At 49.4% G+C, this 14,304-nt stretch overlaps 1 protein-coding gene across 3 annotated transcripts in view; it reads right to left on the bottom strand.

Annotated features, from left to right (window-relative positions):
- The window catches only part of DPP7 (dipeptidyl peptidase 7), a 1,731,842-nt gene that overhangs the window by 1,046,574 nt on the left and 670,964 nt on the right, over positions 1–14,304 (bottom strand). The window lies entirely within an intron of this gene.

The following is a 14,304-nucleotide window of genomic DNA, read 5'->3' as shown; positions in this document are numbered from 1 at the left end:
CTCGGTGGCAACGGTAAGTGGGAGAAACGCTGGTGAGAGGAGCCCTGCCGGAGGACAGTCAGCAGGAGCAGCCTTTGATGGCTTCCAGGAGTCGGACAATGCTGCAGGCAGGCCAGGGGCCAGGCCCACTAAAACATGAGCTTGGCAGCGACGTCAAGAAGGGCAACAGAAAACGGGCACTATAATTTAAACCGTTCCTCTGAACGCAATTTTTCTTCTTCTAGGAGTCGCGTGATTGGGCCTGAGCTCTTTCACACAGGCACCACCAATCACGCATCTCCTTAAGAGAGGTGAGCTGTGTCCCCGCCCATTTGTGCAGGTAAAATAGGGGCATGGCGAAGGGGACATATCCTTTCTTTGGCACCGTAACCTTTGTGTGCTGCATGGATATTTTTTCTCTATTCAGCGCAGGAGAATAGGAGTTTGTTTAGGCTAATTCAACTTTCCTGACCCTTTCAGCTGCTGATCAGATCGGGCTGTGAGACTGAATTCCAAAGGAGCAGGTATAGCGGATGTATTCCATTTAGTTTGTTTTTTAAATCTGCAAAGGCCCAGCAAGATACATACTTCAAGAATGTGTGGCTATCTGTTCATATTTTTAAAATCCGTGAGGGCCCAGCAAGACAGATACTTTGTGTATGCTGTGTACATTTCATTTAAATAGTTTGTATTATTTTCAAGATTATCTTTGCCACAAATGCAAGACAACAGTACAAATGTCCAGATACCTCTGGTGATTAATGATCCTGCTGGAGAGCAATCTTTTGTCTGTTTGCAGTTTTGAAATGCAGATAAACTCCAGTTTATGTGGGTAGCTCAGTGGGTTACTGCCATTGTTACAGAGATCCTTTTATGACTTGCAGTTCAGAGGTTACAGTCCTAACATATGACAGTGGCCTATGAACTGTCATCAAAGAGCTGCATACAAACTTGAATGGTAAAATTAGAATTTTTTTTTTTTGTGTTGAGATATAGTTAGAATTTCCCCAGTTTTTCATTATTCTAATGAAATCCTCCAAGAAAGAGCAGGTCTGGAAATGACGGTACTTAACTGGTTTTCCTCCTTTCTACACAATCGCTCGCAAAGAGTAAAAATCAAAAACTTTGAATCCGACCCCCTACCAGTCAGTAGAGGAGTCCCACAAGGATCAGTACTCTCCCCCCAAACTCTTCAATATCTACATGGAACCCCTCACCACAATACTCAGAAATTCTAACATCCCCTTCCACCTCTACGCCGATGACACGCAGCTCTATCTGGAAACCACCTCTATGGACGACATTCACAAACTTAATGACACACTCAAAGACGTTCAACAATGGCTCACACAGAACCACTTGAAGCTGAATCAAGAAAAAACTGAAGTTCTAATCATCTCCAACAGAAACGAAAACCCCCAAATTGAACAATGGCTCAAAGCCATCGACGCCCTCAATGGCACCCTCAAGCCGAAATATTCGGTCAAGTCCCTGGGTATCACCCTAGACCCCAAACTAAACAAAAAAACACATTGCGAGCTCCGCCAAAAGCGCCTTCCTCAATCTGAAACTTCTCTACAAAATAAAACCCTTCCTGCCCCCAAAGGACCTTCAACAGGCCACTCAAGCACTGGTGCTTTCCAGAATTGACTATGGAATCGCAGCCCTGACCGGTTCAGCTAAATCACACCTAGACCCATTGAAAATCACCCTCAAAGCTGCGGCTAGAATGGTCACAGGAACCAAGAAATTCAATCACATTTATCATGCGCTCAAGGATCTGAAATGGCTCCCCATTGAACAACGAGCCAACTTTCGAACAGCATGTCTCACGCACAAAGCTCTTCACACAGGCAAACCAGAATACCTGGCCGCGAAACTCAAAAGGGCTGGCCAGTCCAGAAACCTCAGAAGCTCCAACACGCTTCTTCTCATTCCCTTGAAATCACAGAAATGCAAAACTATAAATAAATCCTTTGCGGGCAATGCACCCCGGATCTGGAACAACATCCCTCCCCACATCAGAATGACCTCCCATTTCCCGAAATTCAAGACTTTACTCAAAGCCCTCTTCCTGGAGTCCTCCTGAAATGAAAGAGGGTGATCATAGTACCCCTCACCTTTTGAGTCCCTAAGATTCTGTATAATTATGTTATGTATAATGCCCTCAAGTTGCCCAAATGTGGAGTCCTCCTTAGCCGCTAAGGCACATTGCTGTACCTGCTGTAAAGCGCTCTGATACCCTTGGGTCCAGCTAGCGCTATACAAAACTTTTTAATAAATAAATAATGTTGCTATAAAGGGTTTGTTTGGGCAGATATACATTTTAATCAGTAAATCCCACCACCCACCAACACTTGGTTTGCTTTAAATCCTGCGTTTGTGCTTCTCCAGAACAAACCCTCTTAAAAAATACTGCCCACTAGTATGGATGACGTGATTCCTACACCTGGAAATCCTCATTGGCTTATGTGATACTAGCAGCCCGTCCCGACCTTGTCCGGGAGCAATCGGGCTTCAGGGCCCCCCCCGCCCCGACATTGTCCGTGGGTCCCCCGGAGTAGCAGCCCGTCCCGACCTTGGCTTCAGGGCCCCCGCCCGCCCCGACATTGTCCATGGGTCCCCCGGAGCCTTACCTCATCTGCCGCACCTCCCCGCGCTCCTGAGTTCACCGGTCCGCCGCTAGCAATCAGGCTTCAGGGCTCCCGCCCGCCCCGGCCCCCGCCCGGACATTGTCCGTGGGTCCCCCGGAGTAGCAGCCCGTCCCGACCTTGGCTTCAGGGCCCCCGCCCGCCCCGACATTGTCCGTGGGCCCCCGGAGCCTTACCTCATCCGCCGCACCTCCCCACGCTCCTGAGTTCACCGGTCTGCCGCTCCTCGCCGCTCCTCCCCGCCTGTCCGCCGCTCCTCTCCGCTCCTCTCCGCCTGTCCGCCGTTTCTCCCCGCGCTCATGTCCGCCGCTCCTCCTCGCGCTCCTGGACGCCGCTCCTCCCAGCGCTCCTGATGTCAGCACGCACGTCGCGGCCGGTGCTACTTCCATGGGACAACTTTTTTTTCTCGTAAATCTTTTAAATAACTTATATTTTTTTTAATTTATATAGCCTATGTCCATCTGCACACCCTGACAATTACAACGATGTATCAGGTGTGTGGATTGGCGCTGTGGTTCCCAAATTTACCCGCCTCAAAGGTTTAAAGTTCTTCCTTTATAATAGTAGTATAGATTCCCTATAGGCTGATTTACATACTTGTATGATTCATGGTCTCTGCATAACGTGTGTGTGATATAAAGTACTGTAAAACCCTAAACTACGAGTAGAGCTATACAAAAAATAAAATGCATATGAGAGAAGGGTTATGGAGAGATGAGGGGAACTGTTGGAGGGTGGCAGTGAGGGAATCTGAGGAGGAGGTCATGGGTGGGCTACGGAGAGATGAAGGGCACTGTTGGAGAGTGGCAGTGAGGGAATCTAAGTAGGGGTCATGGGGAGGGGCTATGGAGCGATGATGGGCACTGGTGGAGGGTGTCAATGACCTAATCCGAGGAGGTGGTCATGGGGTGTAGGGGGGCTATGGAGAAATGAGGGGCACTGGTAGAGGGTGGTAGTGAGGGAGCCTGAGGAGGAGGTCATGCGGGGAGAGGCTAGGGAGAGACGAGGGGCACTGTTGGAGGGTGGCCGAGAGGGCATCTGAGGAGGGGGTCGTGAGGGCAAGAGGCTTTGGAGAGATGAGAGACACTGGTGGAGGGTGGTAGTGAGAGTCTGAGGAGGAGGTCATGAGGGAGTGAGGGAGTGAGGCTACGAAGAGATGAGGGGCTCTGTTGGAAGGTGGTAGTGCGTGAATCAGAGGAGGAGGTCATGGGGGAGGGGCTATGGAGCGATGAGGGGCACTGGTGGAGGGTGGAAATGAGTGTATCGGAGGAGGTGGTCATGGGGTCTAGGGGGAGGCTATGGAGAGAAGAGGGGCACTGGTGGAGGGCGGTAGTGTTTTTCTTAGTTTCTTAGTTTTTATTTTTATTATGATAAAGGAACTCCTTGGAGGTCCACATAAGAATCAAAATATACATACCAAGCAAAGCACATAAAAATTATCTTACCAACACTCCATAAAAGAAAAATAATATGAACAACTTAATACAGATCCAAAAAACATTTAAAAAAACCATATAGTTTAAAACAAAACATTTCATTCGGTGGGTTAATCAAGGCCGCCTGCAATGATGAAGCAGAAAGAATGTTGAGTTGAAGGCAAATTGGTCGTAACCATCTACGCCTAAAAGGCATCAGGGCAGGACAAACAAAAATAACATGATTTAAGTCCTGGTCATACATCTGACAAAGATCACAAAGTGCTGAATGTCCATACCATCTAGCACACAGATCTTTCAACGGAAGCAGATTTTGTCTTAATAAGTACACTAAGCGACGAACGCCATGAGAGATGTTCCAGTACATATAAGGTTGAGCTTTCCGCAAAATACAGGACTCTATAACAGGAGTACTACCTTTTTTTAACAGCCGGGAATCTCTATCCTGACGAAACCCCAGTTCCCATGTGGAAGATTTCAAGATAATTTTTAATTGATAAGATGATAAAGAAAACAATGTCTCTTCATCCAATTTCAATTGCACCACTGCGAATCTGAAGTTTTTTACAAGTAAAGAGTAGTCATTAAAGTTTCCCAGCAATTCATTTTTTAAAAGCTCTCTTAAGGTATTGGACTCACTTTTTGCTATACCTACTACCCAACGTATAACACTGGCCAAACCTTGTACCCAACTGCTGCGTAATCCCAATTCCTGTCTTAAGGAAACAGTAGAATTTGCTGTGCTAACAGATAACAAACTACGCAGAATTTTCCCTTCTGCGCAGTTTAAAAAACTCCATTTCTTTAAATCTGTTAACTCTATGCCATATAATAGGGAAGCAGGGACTTTTGCTCTAAAAACATCAAGAAGAATAGAAAAATGCCTTCTCCCTGTTGCTTTGTATAATGATACTAAGCTCTTTCCCTGTGAAATAGCCTTCCGGGAATTATTATCCAAATGTGCTTTGTCACTTAGATTACTTGTGACAATTTTGCCCAAAAAGGTATAAACTTTCACAATTTCTAATTTTTGGTCCCCCACCCTCCAAGGAAAATTAAGAAATTTAGGTTTCTTTTTACCGGAGAAACACATCACTTTACTTTTTGCCGTATTTATCAATAGGTAATGGTTTTTGGCGTATTCAGACAGCGCTTGCAAACGATTATTCAAGCCCTTCGGGGTAAGATCCAAAATCAGGATATCATCTGCATACATAAGGCATGCGATTGGAACTCCACCCAAAGACGGGGCAATACCAGCGCATGCTGAGAGGGCCGCAGGTAAATTAACTGTATAAAGGGAAAACAGCAAAGGAGCCAGCAGGCAACCTTGCTTTAACCCGTTAGAAGTGAAAATTATTTTAGATAAACCACGTTCACCTCCCAGTAAAACTCTACACCAGGTATCTGAGTAAAGTGCACGAATTAATTTAATAAGAAAAGGAGGCATACCTAAATCAAATAACTTTCTCCAAAGCAATATTCTATCCACTTTGTCAAAAGCGGTGGAGAAGTCGATAAAGGCGCCGTAAACCTGACCACCACGGACTTTCACATATTTTTCCGTAATAACATGAAGAGCGGTCAGGTTGTCTAAGGTTCCGTGACTTTGTCTAAAGCCTGTTTGTTCAACAGGCAAGATTTTAAACTCAGTTACCCATTGGTTCATTAAAATAAGAACACATTTTGCGAAAACTTTACCAATGGCGTCAAGCAAAGCGATTTGGCGATAATTTTGAGGAAGATCTCTTGCCCCTTTTTTATATAAAGGAACAATGATACTTCCTTTCCAGGAGGGGGGGGACTATTCCATTCAAAAAGCAAAATTTAAATACAGGAAAGAGAATTTTGCTCCAAAGTTCACTCTGGTGTTTTAAAACAGAGATGGGGATTTTATCTGGACCCATCGCACCAGAGGAACGCATGTTCTTAATAGCAAATTCAATATCCTTTATCGATGGGCATTCAAATATATGGGAGACATGATTAAATTCCACAGTAGAAAATTGAGAATTATTATTGCTGTACAAATTCTCAATATATTGGACCCAAATCTGTTCCTCAATGGCAATAGGGGTGGCGCTGGCTCTGGTCCCACATCCCTTGCCAATTAAAGACCAGAAAGTCTTGGCTCGGCCATTATACGAAGCTTCTCTCAGTTGAATCCAGAGAGAGTCTTCCTTATTACGCTTTAAACGGGCTTTAAGCCTAACTCTTCTTCTTTTTAAAATTAACAACCTTTGCTTGGCTTCTTGGGAAAATGATAAATATTGCCCCCTTATTACTTTATTTATTTCTCTGTTTAAAGCCCGCAAAGGACAAGGAACAGTAGAAAGTTTTTTCACAGAGGGTTTCTTTTCCGCTATGGAAATTATCGATTCTAAAAAATTAGCAAAACCTAACAGCTCTCTCCCTTCCCAAAGAGATAAACTCTTGACCGTTTGGTTCAACAGTAGTGTAGTGTGGGAGTCTGATGAGGAGGTCATGAGGGGTAGAGGCTACGGAGAGATGAAGGGCACAGTTGGAAGGTGGTAGTAAAGGTATCTACGGAGAAAGAGTTCAGTGGTGGGGCACCAATAAAGACTTTCGCACCAGTGCTAAAGCCGGCCCAGTTATGGCCTTCTGTTTTTGTTTACTTAATTATCAGTCGGATCATTAGGGCCACTGTAGAATATATTTTCAAGTCTATGCTAATTATATTTATTGTTATATTCAATGTTTTAAGTTTGAGAGTGATTTTACTAATGTTTTTTTACCATGAATAATGGAAAAGGAGCCGGATGGTGGCTGATATGGGGCTGGGGCCCACGGTCCGCTGTGAGATAAGGTGCCAGAGAGACGGATGGTAGAAAATGGATAATCAGGCCTGGTAGAGAGTGTGCTGCAGAGACAGGTGTCAGGTGGAGGTAGTAATGAAGAGGGATGCTCTCTGAAGGCTGGCAACGAGGGATGCTGAGTAGCGTTACTTGCCTGATTCTCCCACCTCAGAAACCTCCTCTTCCCATCAAAGGGACCTTACATGGGATGCATTCAAAAAAGAGAAATGGGGGGGCGTGACCTGCAGCCAGGGAAGATGGCGGCGTAGGACGAGAGCTGCGGTAAAGACCTAAGCATTCCCCTGAAAACCCCGCATTATCCGCACACCGGGGTGGCCACGGAGGGCATCTACGACTGTTGGAGCGGGTTAGTGGTCCGCGACGGTGATTTCCAGCAGCCTTGAGCGTCCCCAGAGGTAACTAGGGGAACGGAGGAGATCGGCCGGACTGCCCACAAAATGGCGGCCGCCCGAGTGCTTTGAGCGTCGGCTCCCGAGCGATCGCAAGGCTCACCCGGCCCCTTAGAGAGGAGGACTGACCCCAGTGGAGCAGCCCCCCAGCATGGTCGCTTCCGTGGGAGCCTGGGTGCAGATCGTGCAGTGCAAGGAGGTTGCGGTGAGCGGCGCTTGCCGCGTGGGTGTTCCCGCTGTGAACAGCGAGCTGCGGCCGGCGGACAACAGAGGCCTCGTGAGGGCCGGGCGCCCTGCGGTCCAGGCGACTGATGGTGAATGGTGCCAGTCAGCGGTCCTGAGCAGTGTAAGGGAATAGCAGCTGGAGGGGCTCCTCCTCATTTGCCTGACGGGGCGATTTCTATCAGAGTGCGGTTCCCACAGCGCCCGAGCGGTGACGGGAGCGCCTACATTGGGCCTGGAGCCCGCTGCCTGCAGACAGTCCCCTGTTTGAGTCTCCGGTGCCGCCCCGTCCGACCAGGACTGAGCGCGGATACAGGGCAGGAGCGATTGAAGGCCCTGAGAGCCGGCTGCAGAGACAAACATGCACGTGGGGGAAGGGGGCCAGAGCTTAGGAGGCCCACGGGATGCTACGAGCTCGGCGGGTCCCAGAGGCAGGTGGACATTCCAGGGCCTGAGTGAAGTGGAGCCACCCGCAGAGACAATAGCCACAGGTGAGGCCTCCTGGTCAGTTGGTGTACAACGCTACCCTGAAGCAGGGCCTATTATGGGTCGGAATAGGGCACCGGGCCAAACTAACCAGATAAAAAAGTACACAGTGGTGATGACCCGGGAGCAGGGTGCGACGGGTGGCGGCCAAGATGACGATCACGAAGAAGGGGGCCCGGATCCATCCCTGAAAGACATAATGAGGGCCATCAGAGATTTTCGTGGCACCATGGGGCCAAAACTGGACTCCGTGACAGAAGAGGTGAACCTCCTGCGGGTGGACTTCCGCAAAATGTCCAAAAAGGTCACGGTGGCAGAGACTGGCATAGGTGGACTCCAGGCGAAGACGAAGCAATTGGAGGAACAGGTGGCCGCGCTCACCAAGAACCAGGCTGACATTCATGCCCGCCTAGAGGACCAGGAATGCCGTGCTTTTCGGAACAACATTCGCATAGTAGGGGTGCCGGAGGGTACGGAGGGGCCCTCGACAGACTGGTTTGTGGAGGACCTCATTCTGCACCATTTGAAGCTGAAACGTCTCTCAAACATCTTCTCAGTTGAGCGAGCGCACAGAGCCTTGGGAGGCAAGCCCAAGCCAGGTGCCACTCCACGCACGATCATTGCCCGCATCCTCAACTACAGGGACCAAGATGCCATATTGCAGGAGGAAAGCATCAACGGTGATCTCTACCGAGACAACGCCATCATTTGCTTTTTCACGGACTTCGCGCTCCAGGTGCAGCGACAACTACGTTCATTTGATGGGGTAAAGAGGGCGCTTCGAGATAAAGGAGTGAAGTATATGATGTTGTTCCCTGCCCGGCTCAAGGTTCTAGATGGAGAAAAGGCTTACTTCTTTGACACGCCGGCGGACGCCGGCGACTGGTTGGAATGCTGGCGCACTGTTGGTTGGCAGGGGAGACGACATGAAACGCAGGTAAACCGAGGTGACCGAGAGGTGGGTCCGGAGGCAGTACGAGTCTCCGGTGATGGCGAACGACAGCTGGCGGAGTGACTCTGGTATGGTGAAGGTATTGCTGCGCTCAGTCTATGGCCCTGATCAAACTTTGACCTTGGACCGGAGGGATGGGTGGCCGGGTGGTTTGGCTCCCTGTAGGGGAGGGTTAAAGATGGACTTTCTCAGTGAACCTGGTGAGAGACATTGATAAAAACTGCCCACAGACCAGATTATGGACCAGATGAAGGGCAGAGAGGTGGGGGTATAAGGTTGTAGGTGGGACAAGAGGGGGTGAGATACGTCATTGGCTGTATGCATCTTCCTTAGGTCAGCAGCCCACATTTCCTCTTGAATGGTTCTAGTTGTGGTATCGGGGCGACAGGCACTCTGCAAGTTCTATTGGTCGGTGGTTGGAGGCTTAACAGGCAGGGCGGCAGGGAGGGGAGAGTGTGGGGGTTGGGGTGTTGGGGGGGAACGTGTAGGAGAGGGGTTGTTTATTAGGGACAGGTTTATTATGCTCATTTCTTGGTCAGCCCTTTGGTGGGGGAGGTTGACGGTGGCCCAATACAGGGCAGCGGGGTTCATTCGTGGAGATGGGGAGACACTAATTCAGGATGGGTTCCCAGACAAGTTAAGATTTGGACGTGGAACGTCAATGGCTTAGGCAATAAGATTGAACGGACTTTAGTGTTGCAACACCTGAAGCGTCACTCCCCTGATATGATTCTCCCGCAGGAGACGCACCTGTGCAGTAACAGATGTCAAGCGTTAGACCGCTTTGGGTACAAAATGGCTGCCCACTCTGGATTCACGTCTGGTACCAGGGCTGTGGGTATCTTAATGTGTAAGTCCTTCCCTATGGTGATCTCTGGCGCGTGGACCGGCGACTCGGGCTGCATGGTGGCAGGGGTGGGTGGAAGGGACGGACAGTTGTATTCTGCTCCTGTTACGTCCTGCCGGGGCTCCCCTCCAAGACCTATGCACGATTGGGCTCCCCTGGGGGCTTTCTGGTGGGTGGAGACATGAACGCTGTTATGAATGCTGACCTGGATAGCTTGGGTGGGGGTCAAGGATTCAAGGGGGAGCAGGGACTGCAGGGATTTCTGGAAGCCTTGGGCCTGGGAGACGTTTGGCGGGTGCACCATCCCTCCCAGAGACAGTACACGTTCTACTCGGCCAGACATGGGTCCTTTTCCAGATTGGATCACCTGCTGGTGCGCACTGACCAGTTGGATGACTATTCGGAACCCCATATAATGGCAAGGGGTCTCTCTGACCACTCCCCAGTGAGTGTTCTCTTGAAGGGTCCGGTCGCCAATAAGGCAGCGTTCCCGCAGATGAATCCAAGGCACCTGCGGGATGATAAAATAGGAGACAAACTCCGGGAGGGCTTCCAGCTCTACTATGAAAAAAATCGGGGATCAGTAGCATCACATATCACATTTTGGGAGGCGTACAAGACTGTCTTGAGAGGGCAGGCACAGGCCTTGATTGGGGCCAAAAAGAAGGAGGAATCTATACAGATCAGAAGGCTTGAAAGTGAGATATATGATCTTGAAAGTAGGGCAGACGTTGCAACCTCGATACAGTCGTCATGCGCTTGCACTTAAGCAGAAGGAGCTTAGGGCCCTAGAGGAGGGTGAGGCGCGAGCCTATTCGCTGGCTACACAACATCGGTTCTATGATGTTGGAGATAAAGCCCTGAAGCTCCTGGCATGGCTTGAATGCAGAGATAGGGAGCGCTCCTGGGTGGCTGCGGTGCGGGACAAATTGGGCTCCCTAGTGTCCACCAGTACGGACATAGCAGAGGTGTTTGCGTCGTACTTCGGAGGGGTCTACACCCCGGTATGTACAAGGACGGAGCAAGACTGAGGAATTCCTCCGCGACTTTGCGCTTCCACTCTGACCCAGGCGCAGAGGGATAGTTTGGAGACGGTTTTGACTGGGGAGGAAATATGGGCTTCACTCAACTCTCTGCAGTCCGGAAAGGCACAGGTTCCAAACGGGCTCCCGATAGAGATTTTCAAAAGGCAGGCGAACGTCATCACAGGCTCTCTCCTTCAGATGTACTTAGAAGCGCGACAGGTGGGTACGCTGCCGCCTGACCAGAGAGAGGTCACGATCGTGGTCATCGCGACAAAGACGGCAAACCGGCTGATTGTTGCACCTCCTACCGGCTCATCTCGCTCATCAACGTCGAGGAGAAGGTGTTGGCCATGGTCCTGGCAGACCGCCTGCTCCCAGTCCTGCCAGATCTGGTACATGTCGACCAGTCGGTTTTCATGCCGCCCAGATGCACCAGGCATAATCTGCGTCACCTTTATGGCGTGCTGTATATGACAGAGGGCGTGGGAGACACACAGACCGCATTGATGGCGCTGGATGTCTCAATGGCGTTCGACAGCATTGAATGGCCATACCTATTCATGGTCCTGTAGAGACTGGATTTCGGTCCGATTTTTTGCAGTTGGGTGCGCCTCCTGTGCAGGTTAATGGATCGGTGTCCAGAGCCTTCTCACTCTGACGGGGCACGAGGCAGGGATGTTCCCTGTCCCTCTCCTGTTCACCCTGGCGCTGGAGCCGCTGGCCCACTGGATAAGGAGGGACAGGTCGTTCTGGGGCTTGGGAATGAATGAGGACTGGGAAGAGCGCATTATTTATTTATTTTATTTATTATCACATTTGTAGAGCGCTCTGTTACCCGGAGGTGTCCTGGCGCTGGCTGCTAGTGCTGGTCTGAGTGGATGGGCTTAGTGGGTAAAGAGCCAGGTCTTAAGCTCTCTCCTAAAGGCCATCAGGTCCTGAGATTGTCTGAGCGAGAGTGGAAGTTTGTTCCAGGCCTCTGCTGCCCCAAGGGAGAAGCTCCTGCCTCCCCAGCGAGCTCTTTTAATTCTGGGGACAGTGACCAGGGTCGGTTCCCCTGATCTCAGGTTTCGTGCTGGTTTATGCCAGCGGAAGAGCAGTTTCATATATCTGGGGCCCGTATCGTGTAGGGCTTTAAAGACCATGCATAGAGCTTTAAAGACAATTCTCTTACGGACTGGCAGCCAGTGTAGAGTCACCAAATCCTGAGCTACTGATGCGAATTTGGGAGTATCAGTGATCAGGCGGGCCGCTGCATTCTGCAATAGTTGGAGTTTATTAAGAACGCTCTGCTGGGCGTTTAACATCAAGCTGTTACAATAGTCCAAGCGAGAAAGGACTAGACCTGTAACGATGGTTTTCCTGTGTTCCTTCTCCACATACGGGAGAATTTTTCTGATGGTTTTAAGGATATAGTGCAGAGAGGAAGAGAGTGCGTTGATCTGGGGTTTAAAGGACAAGGAATTGTCCACCAGAATGCCTAGGTTTTTTACTTTGTCCACCGGGGAGGGGAGAGGACCCATTTCCTCTGGCCACCATCTTGGGGACCAGAAGTTATCCCTAGCTCCGAAGAGCAATACTTCTGTCTTCATGGAATTAAGTTTTAGACAGTTTTGTGCCATCCAGCAGCCCACCTCATGCATGCAGTTTTTAAATCGGTCTGCTGTATTCTCAATATTTCCGGGTAAAAGTGACACCACTATCTGTGTGTCGTCTGCATATGCCGTGAGGTGAAAACCGAACGATCGTATCACCGGGGCAAGAGACGCAACATAAACATTAAAAAGGGTCGGGCTAAGTGAAGACCCCTGGGGAACTCCACAAGGCAGCACAAACGGATGCGATTCATAATCTCCTAGGGCCACTACCTGGGTTCTGTCGGACAGGAAGGCCTGTAAGATTTTTAGTGCCTTTCCCTGGATTCCACAGGCCCTCAACCGGTCCACCAACAGTTTGTGGTGGACCGTGTCAAAGGCCGCGGAGAGATCCAGCAGGATCAGGGCCGCTCTGCCTCCTGCGTCCATCACCTGCCTGATGTCTTCCACTGATTTGATCAGGGCGGATTCCGTGCTGTGCTCCGCCCGAAACCCGTGTTGGGAAGGGTCAAGATGATCCCCCGTGTTTAAAAAGGCGCTTAGTTGTGCATTGAGGCTGCCTTCCATGATTTTAGCGGGGAGGGGAAGTCGAGCAATCGGTCGATAATTATTCATCTCGGTGATGTCTTGATTGTTTTTTTTTAGCAGTGGCAGGATAGAGGCTCGCTTCCATCTGGATGGGTATTCCCCTTTCTCCAACATCTGATTGAAGAGTGGGGTGAGTCCACTTGCAATGACGTCTGGAGCTAGTTTGGCTATACCAGTAGGACAGGGATCATGAGGAGAGCCTGATTTTATTTTTAATAGGCGCCTCACCACTTCCTTTTCAGTAATGGGCTGAAATTGTTGAAGTGTAACCGAAGGGCCGAGTGGCTCCGGGCCCTCCCTCAAGGGGGGTGTCTTAACTCGGCTGTCTAGGGAAAAGAAGATGTTTTCTACCTTTTCTCGAAAGAAGGTGGCCAAGTTTTCACAGAGTGGAAGACTGGGGGGAATTTCTGTAGTTTTAGGGTTTGCTAATAATGAGACCGTTTGGAATAGTTCTTTGGGGGTATTGCTAGCTTCTTTTATCTGTTTTGTAAGGAAAGCCTTTTTTGCTTGCAGGATTCTTTCTTTATAGCGTCTTTGCTCTTAATTAAGGATTTGCTTGTCTAAATCACAATAATTCATTCGCCAGATTCTCTCCAGTTTTTTACATCGTATTTTATGTTCCCTGATTTGTTCTGTAAACCAGGGAGCAGCGGGAATTGCCCGGGTGGAGTAGGTGATTTTGGGGGGAGCCAAGAGAGAACAGGCACGATCCAGCCAGGCTGTATAGGACGTGGCTGCTTCCTCCACATTATCGGAGAGCAGAGTCAGGGAGTTTTTAAGCATATCTTCCAACTTGTCCCCTTTGATGTTCTTCCATTTTCTAACCTGTCTCGGAGCGTTTCTTGTACTAAGTGGTTTCTCTGGGGTGAAGATGGAAATCGTGAAATGAATTGCTGAGTGATCTGACCAAGAGACTGGAAGAACCGATGTCACTTTTAGACTGGGATGATTCGTGAAGATCCCGTCTAGGGTGTGTCCTGCTTTGTGTGTTGGGTCAGATACCCGTTGAGTCATATCAACCCCCATCAGTAGGTCGATTAGCTCCCGGGTATCTGTGTGTGCGTTACATTCCAAATGAAAGTTAAAATCGCCCAGAAGGGTGAACATTTGGGCAAATGCTGCAGCTTCGAGTGCCCTACTCAGTGCTACTATAAATTGGGCTTTCCCGCCTGGGGGTCTATAAACCAGACAGCCACTAAAGGATTGATGATCTGAGAGGGTGAAGTTAAAAAGCAATGATTCATCAAGGCCAGCGGGACCGGATTGAAAGGAACCTCTGATGGTATTATGATAGATAATA

This window comes from Lissotriton helveticus, chromosome 5_1, assembly GCF_964261635.1.
Source record: "Lissotriton helveticus chromosome 5_1, aLisHel1.1, whole genome shotgun sequence".
In the NCBI taxonomy this organism is placed as follows: domain Eukaryota; kingdom Metazoa; phylum Chordata; class Amphibia; order Caudata; family Salamandridae; genus Lissotriton; species Lissotriton helveticus.
Note: the sequence above shows the minus strand (reverse complement) of the source record. Positions and strands in the feature narration are given on the sequence as shown.